This window comes from Cynocephalus volans, chromosome 18, assembly GCF_027409185.1.
Source record: "Cynocephalus volans isolate mCynVol1 chromosome 18, mCynVol1.pri, whole genome shotgun sequence".
Taxonomy (NCBI): domain Eukaryota; kingdom Metazoa; phylum Chordata; class Mammalia; order Dermoptera; family Cynocephalidae; genus Cynocephalus; species Cynocephalus volans.
This window is the reverse complement of record NC_084477.1, coordinates 7,403,469-7,412,202: the sequence shown is the minus strand read 5'-3', so window position 1 is coordinate 7,412,202 and position 8,734 is coordinate 7,403,469.

The window sequence follows — 8,734 nt, the reverse complement described above, 5'->3', positions numbered from 1 at the left end:
ATGGCTCAGCGATCCCGTGAGCAGCAGAGTCAGTCCCTCATGCTTAGGGGAGACGCTGGTTGTGACTGAAGCCCTCACATCCCTGTAGCTGTCACTGCTTAGCATGCATTCGTCACACCTCATTCCACAAGCGAAGAAACCAGGTACAGGGAGCGATCAGTCCTGGTCGGGGGCCCTCCCCAGCCCGCATGGAGGGGTGGCCGGTCCTCCATCCACGTGGCTGCGCTACTGCAGCAGGAACCGCCAGAATGACACACGGATGTCTGATTGAGCCTAAAGGAACCCACCTCACTTTGCAGCAGAGAAAGCGGCCGGCTGGAAACTGGAGTCTGCTTGCTGAATACCTGCCGAACACTTTAATCATCGAAACATGCACGATGAACTGCACGCTGATGAATTCCGAAGCCTTCTCCTAAGCTTGCTTCTGCTTGAGCTCCCATCTCTCTGAATCGAGTACATCTCTAGAGCAGGCAGTATCTCCAGCAAACGTGATAGCACAGCAAGGTGGGTATTTGATGCCCATTTTATAAGTGAGGACACTGAGGCCTGGAGTCAGGTGCTCTGGAATCTCTTCTGATTTGCCGTGACCTTAAGAAAGGGGCTTAATTGCAGTCTTTTTGAGAGGCCGGTTCTCCCCAGTTCAACAAATATACTACTGGTTGCTTAAAGATGGGGATATGTTCTGAGAAATGCGTCAGTAGGCGGTTTCGTCGTTGTGCTAACATCATAGAGTGTTCTTACACAGACCTGGATGGTGTAGCTACTGCACACCTAGGCTATAGGGTATAGATAGCCTTTTTTCCTGGGCTACACACCTGTGCAGCGTGCTACTGTACTGAATACTGCAGGCAATTGTAACACAACAGTAAGTATTTGTGAATCTAAATACATCAAAATAGAAAAGGTACAGTAAAAATACAGTATAAAAGATAAAAAATGGTACACCTGTACAGGGCACTTACTATGCGTGGAGCTTGCAGGACTGGAAGTTGCTCTGGGTGGTGTGAAGGGCTAGACGTGACTGTACACTCCTGTAGAATTTATAAACACTGCACACTTAGGCTGTACTCAATTTATAAAACTAAGTAATTGTGCTATGTTACAATGGCTATGACATTACTAGGTAATAGGAATTTTTCAGCTCCATTATAAAATTACAGGATTGTTGTCACACATTTGGTCCGTCATTGACTGAAATGTTATGCAGTGCATGACCGTATTGAATGTTTAATGTGTTTTTAGGAAAAGGGAATACAAAGGCTGAATAAGACATGCCCCATCCTCAAAATGCACACTGTCTGGTATAGTACTTGTATCAGTTAGTTTTTGCCGCGTAACAAACTACTCTAGAACATAGTGGCTCAAAATAATGTTTATTTAGCTCATGCTTCTGTAGGTCAACAATTTAAGCTGATAATTCTTCTGGTTTGGCCCAGGTATGGCTGATTTTAGCCAGGCTCACCCATCATCTGCAACTGCTGGTGGGTCAGCTGGGGAAATGGGGGTGACTGTCCCATGCAGCTCATCAGGTTGGCCCAGCCTACTGCACATGGCAGCAGAGTTGGAGGAACAGTAAGTAGGCCAACCCCAGCACACAAATGCTTTTCAAGTCTGTTTGCATCACATTTGTTAAGATCCCATGGGCCAAAGCCAATCTCAAGGTCAGCCCAGAATCAAGGGCTGATTAAAGACTCTTCCTCTCAATGAGAGGAGCTACGAAATACCATTGCAAGGGCATGGGTACATGTTAGAGAAGATACGTAGTGTCTATGCAATCCACCATAGTAGTCCCTAAACTTGTTTGGTGTTATGGAACATTTAGTGAAGTTGATGAAATCTATAGACTGTCTTTCTAGAAAAACATACACATAGGAACAATTTGCTTTTAGGATCAAGGATTCTCAGACTCCCTATGCCCATCAATGGACTCCTTGGGATTCTTCATCAAATGAAAAATAGACTTGCTACCTTTGAAAAACACTAGTGGGAATTGTATTGGTTCCTCATTTTAAATTCATCAGGGGGAAAAAACAAGTCGTAACAGAAGGTAGGGATAGTAACTTACATGCCAAATGAGCAGAGTTCACTGCTGGAACCCTGTGTTTACCAGTTTCCTGGATGAAATTTATCAGTCCGTGATGATTCTGGATTAAGAGATTTGCCTTCACGCCTTCTAGAGAAAGCATGATAGGCTTTAAAATCCCTCTCAGCCAGTTTCCGGTTTTCTAAGAGCAAGATGCCTCCTTGCATCAACTTTTAACAGAAAGCAAACATTAAAGCAAAGGCAAACATTTACCAAACAACTTTACAGCAAAATAATTTTGGAGAAAGGGGATCGGGATGGAGAACATAATTTAAAGTCCTTGTCACCAGTGGCAGACGATTTATTGCTGCCCCAGCCTCCACGACTGCTATTTCATTAATCCAGAGTCGTGGTAGCAGCAGGCTTTTTTCACATCAGTAACTCGACGCCGTTAGTTTCTCCTGTGGGATGAAGAATACATTGAAACTGAAAATGAACACACTGGGCAGAATTTATAACCGTGCCACGGGAATGCCAAGGGTGCCGGGAGGGCAGGCTGCCCGGGAAGCCTGTTCAGCATGCATGCTCAGGACGTGCTGCCTCTGGCCAGGCAAGAGTGCTGGGCGGGCAGGGGGGACACCAGACGGCCACTGTCCAGAGGCTACTCAGCCTCCCTGCAGGGAGGAAGGAGGAATCTCATAGGTGGGGGCCCGCCCGTGAGTTACATCTTGAAAGATCTCTTCTGGCCCAATTGGGAACCGATGTTACACTCACTCGGAGAAGCCCACTGGGATTCTGCAAGGAGGGGTTTCTGGGCATTGTCTGGGCAGCATCATGAAGTCCTCATGACAAGCCATCCGTGGCAGAAGCTTCAGGAAGACCCTGGGGACCCCCTTTTCCCTGAGGTCTGGAAGAGATCAAACTGGTTGAGGAGAAAGACCAGCAACACTGCCCCCAAACTGGGACAGTCCCTTAACTCTTGGAGGTTTGTAAGCATCCCAGTGCTATTAGCTCACAGTCAGCATATTCAGAACCAAAGCATATTCGAAAGCCAGTTCTCTGCCCTTTATATTTAGCTCAGCAGCAGCAGCGTCCCTCCACGGTGCAGCACGGAAACTCAGTCATTGACTCTCACTTCTTTGTTGAGGGACAAAATTCTGTCTGCTCCTCCTCTGAAGTGCATTTTAAAATTTCAGCCACTTTTATTTCTCATCTGCTCCAGCCCCTTCACAGGCCCCCAGCACCTCATCCTCAGCCACTGCAGAGACCTCCTCACAGGTCTCGCCTGTCACCTGCCTCTCCCTTCTCTGCCAGCACAGCTGCCAGAGCAATCTCCAAAACATCTGTTGCACTGTTTCCTCTTGTAACTCCTGTGCTCAAAAGCTTGAGTGGTCCCCCATTGCCCCTCAAAGTCCCCTTCCAGACTGGCATTCTTGGCCTCCAACTGCTGAATCTTGTCTTCGTGATGCCCACGTGAACCTGCCACTCCAGCTAGACGTGGCTCCCCCACCTCCTCCCGGAACATGCCTCCATCTGCCTAAATCTTATCCATTCTCAAGGATCTAGCCCAAGCTACCCTTTTTTTTTTTGGAATTCAGATATGTTATAGTCTATAACCATAATTATCATTTTCGATGCTCAAGTTGTATCAGCTTTGTCTATTGGGATCTTCATGTTGGGTCCTTTGTCTGATGAGTTCCTGTGATTTTTGAACCCCTTTTTTACTATGGGGCACAGCAAAATGTTCCAGATCCACCTTCTACTTTCTCGGTGTAGACTTTAACCAGCCGTTTCTCTGCAGCCCTGGTGTCTTTCAGTAAGGAATGGTATTTAGAAACCCTGACCTGGATACTGCCTTTGCTTATGGCTACCAGGATGCCGTTGTTTACTAGGCCTTTTAGAAATCAGGAGCCCACACCGATAACACCACTCAAAATCCAACATTCAGGGTGGTTCTTTATTATCTTTTTTTCATTTCCTCAGTATTTGTATGTCCCTCATATATACAAAATAGTTCTGAAATTACTACACTGCAACCACTACTACCAACAGCAAACCTACTAAGGAAAATGTAAGATCCCTTTCCAGTGCTTTTTTCCCCTTAGACAAAACACTTGTATAGTCAGAATACTGTGTTTAAAAGTTACTTAAATTATTCTTTTTTCTATGGTTATATATTTAATTTGATATCCCATTAGGTTTATTTGTTTCTGTTTTTATTCAATTTTCGGGTTTCCACATTATTATTGATTTATATTAGCATGCAGATATCAATACAAATGTATATTTTTATATGCTTAATATAACGTAAATGTTATATTTTGCTGTTATAAATAATGCCATAATAAATAACCTTGGGCCTATGCTTTTTCACGTTGCTGGAGATCTATCTTCAGGTAATTTCCAGTAGGTGGAGTTGCTGCCTGAAGAGAAAATGCATGTGTAATTTTCTTAGGTATTGTCAAGTTCACCTCCAGAGGGGTCGTGTAATAATGCCCGTTTCCCTTCAGCGTTGCCAGCAGAGTGGATTGTTCACGAGCATCAGAATCCTATGAACAGGGGTTCCAGAAAGAGAGAACAGAGAGACGAAGGAAAGGAAATAAGCAAAGAGATAATTGCAAAAACCAAAATTATAGAACTAAAGGACAGAATTTTTCAAACTGACATGGACCTGGAATGTCCAGTACAATGAATAAAACTAAACTCCCGTGAAGACATGTAATCATGAAATTTCAGAACACAGTAAACAGAAAGATCTTACACACTTTCCCAGAGGAGATAAAAGAGAGTTCCTTACGAAGCATCGAGAAGAATGCTATCAGATTGCTCAAAACAGCCATGAAATTTAGAAGTCAGTGGAGAAAAACCTTCAAAATTCGGAGAGAAAATTGTGTACAGCCCTAGTTTTTAAAAGCTAAATGTCGACCTGGCAAATGAGAAGTAAATGTAAACTAAGTACGTGTTAGTCCATTTCTGTGGCTTATAACAAACGCCTGCAACTGAGGGATTTATAAAGAAAATGAAATTTATTGCAAACAGCATTGGAAGTCCAAAGTCCATCTGGTGGTGGTGACAGTGACCCAGGTGTCTCACCTTGCAAGATGGTGGAAGCAGAGGGAGCAGAGAGTAACCTACTCACTCTCTCTTCTTTTAAAGCCCTCAGAACCACGCCCCTGACCACCATTGTTAATCCATTCACTATGTCATGTCCTAAAATCTAATCACCTCTTCAAGGCTCCACCTTTCAGTGACCATAATAGGATTTCCCACCCTCAACAGTTACAGTGGGGACCAAGTTTCTAATACATAAAACTTGGGGGACACAATTCAAGCTTCAGCAAGTTTTGGGGGGACATAATTCTATCCACTACAGAGTAAATGTGCAGTAGAGACTCCCAAGTCTCCCAAATTTTGCTTCCCATGAAGACTTTCTCAGGAAGCTGCTGGATGATTTTAGTTCTGTAATTTTCTTATCTCCCCCTCCTATGTTTTCCTCTTTGTATTTTTGCTTTACTTTATGAAGGATTTCCCCCATTTTATGTTTTAAACATTTTATAGGACTTTTTTTTTTTTTTACTTCTGCAAGCATTATGTTAAATCTCCAAGAGCTCACTTGATATTTCAATGTTTGGAGGTTTTTTGTTTGTTTGTTTTAAAATAGCATCCTGTTCTTGTTTTATGGATTAATCTCTTATCTTTCTAAAACTGCTAATGATAGTAGAGAGAGATTGTTTTTTTCTCCCTGCATCATTTGTTTCTATCAAAGTTTTCTTTTGCTTGTATTGGGTGCCATCTTTTATATTATATTTTTCCTCAAATATTTGGGGACCATTGGCTGTCTGTTCTTAATTTACAGTAGGATTCCATAACACCGAGCGGAGACTTTGTCGCTTCTGATTATGGAATGCTGAGTTTTGTGGCACAACTGTCCGTCAAAGCTATTTTTAAAAATGCTGAAAAATGCACACAAAAATAAATTTTAAAACACTGGAGAGATTAAAAGGCAGTGGGGAAATTCCAGGCTAATATTTGTGGTTTTTTGTTTTTTTTTTTAAACTTTATTAATGGTTGATTATTGTGGCCCATCACCGAAACCTCCCTCCCTCCTCTTCCCCACTTCCACCCAACAATGTCCTTTCTGTTTGCTTGTTGTGTCAACTTCAAGGAACTGTAGTTGTTATGTCTTCTCCCCCCCCCCCGGTTTTATTTTGTGTGTGTGTGTGTGTGTGTGTGTGTGTGTGAATTTATTTATTTATTTTTATCTCCCACCAATAAGTGAGAACATGTGGTATTTCTCTTTCTGTGCCTGACTTGTTTCACTTAATATAATTCTCTCAAGGTCCATCCATGTTGTTGCAAATGGCAGTATTTCATTCGTTTTTATAGCTGAGTAGTATTCCATTGTGTAGATGTACCACATTTTCCGTATCCACTCATCTGACGATGGACATTTGGGCTGGTTCCAACTCTTGGCTATTGTAAAGAGTGCTGCGATGAACATTGGGGAACAGGTATACCTTCGACTTGATGATTTCCATTCCTCTGGCTATATTCCCAACAGTGGGATGGCTGGGTCATATGGTAGATCTATCTGCAATTGTTTGAGGAACCTCCATACCATTTTCCATAGAGGCTGCACCATTTTGCAGTCCCACCAACAACATATGAGAGTTCCTTTTTCTCCACAACCTCACCAGCATTCCAGGCTAATATTTGGATGAAAGCCTGTAACAGAAAGGTTAGTGAACTAGTAGATGTCAGAGCACCCAAGCTGCGTGTCCACTAAAGTCACTTGTCAGTGCCACGTGCTAGGGCTCCAGACTCTGTAGGGGTAAAGAGACAGAAATAAAGACCATGAACTTCCTAAGGTGATCAGACTTGAAGGAGGTCCTGTGTACCTTGAACTGGGACCCTAAATAGCTAACCATTTATTGTAAGGAGAAATGACTCAGGGATGTCTTGGTTCTGAAAAGAGCAATAAATAGTAAAGAAAAGGAAAGGGGAAGCAAAATTTTTTTAAAAGACCCTATAACACTAGTACTTAAAGGCAAGACCTTACGTAAATTTGCAGTCTGGGCAGGCAAAGCCTGGGTTGACCACGGAACCTCAAGCTGTGAGCTGATTTGAGATGTTCTCAACTAGTAACGCTCCCAAATCTCCAGCAGAAACAAATGAAAACCCTCAGTGGGAAAGGATATAACCATCCTAGGCCTCTGGGAAAGCCCACAGGGCAGTTTTCAAGGTCAATGAATGACTGGTTAAGGATAACCGGGAACCCCAAAACACAGGTAGCATGAGTGAGTACCAGGAAAACAGACACCAGCAACAAACTTACTCAAAATTTCAAGTACTGGAAATATTATATATGCATTTTAAAACAGCTAAGTTCACTATGTAAATAAATCAATGATAAACTTTTTTAAATTACAGAAGAATAAGTCATCCTAAAAGTGACATAATATATGTGAAAAAGAGTCATACAGATTCTAGATATGAAAAATCCAATAATTAAAATGGCAGTGGATATCCTTGGCTGCAGACTGGTCATAGCAGAAGAGAAAATAGCAGACAGGCAGATAATTCAGAAGAAGTTAACCATAATGCAGCACAGAGAGAGAAAAATATGGTAAATAAGAGATGGGAAGATATAGTATTGAGGTCTGCCATGCATTTGAATTATGACCCATAAGGAGGAGTTTTGCTTCCGTGAAAGTGGTCTCTCTGGGAAGGTGCTCACGTTTATTAAAAGCAGTTTGTTCATACTGTATCTGGTCCCTCCAGGTGATCAGATAAATTACGGGAATTTTTTTAAATCATGGGATCATCTAGAGTGCCTTGCGTGCTATAGCTTATAATTTCCCTTTCTGTAAGAGTTGGCTCTTTTCCCTGGTCTAGCACATGTGAAAGAATATTGTCTGACTCCACTTATCTGAGGCACCTAGAGTGGTAGAACTCACAGAGACAGAAAGTAGGAAGGTGGCTGCCAGGGGCTGAGGGCAGGGGAGGGTGGGGAGTTATTATGCCGTGGTACATTGTGGCTGTGTGGGGTTGAAGGTGTGACAGTGGTTGCTTCATGACACCAGCCAAGAGGCTATGATGTGGCCCCACCCCTGCCCCCAAGGCTGTACAGGGAGCAGGATGCCAGAGAGAGGGGACTCCTGGCATGGGACTGGCAGCTGCCTGACCTGGGGGTGCATGTCAGCCTGAGATAGGGACACCTGGAGATCCAACACCAGCTGGGACACAGAGCCTCACCCCTCTGTCTCTCCCTCCCCGGGCTGTGTTTGGGGAAGTGGCCTCCAGCGGCAGCAGGGACCAGCGGGGGTGGAGAGTGGGGTACACTCCTCCAGTCTGGGGGCCTCTGGCCTGTGGCTGGGTGGCCCCTGATGCTCCGGCATATGTAGCTCTCTGCCCAGGACTCTCTGGGGCTGACCTTGTCCCATCTGACACCCATGCCCTGGGCCAGCTGAGTGCTGCTGCCGGCCCCAGTGGCCGTGTACAGTGGCCCCCATTCAGCAGCCAGGGCCAGGTTTCCAGGGCGGGTGGGTCTCTGGCCGGCTGCAAATAAAACGTTTCCCCAACTCCTTCCTTCGTCTCCAGATGAGCGCCAGCCACAGGGGGCCCTGGCCAGGCGGTGCTGTGTCTGTGTGACCTCGTGTGCAGCTGCTGGTGGGCCTGCGTGTCTCCATCTATGACTGGGGGATGTTTTTG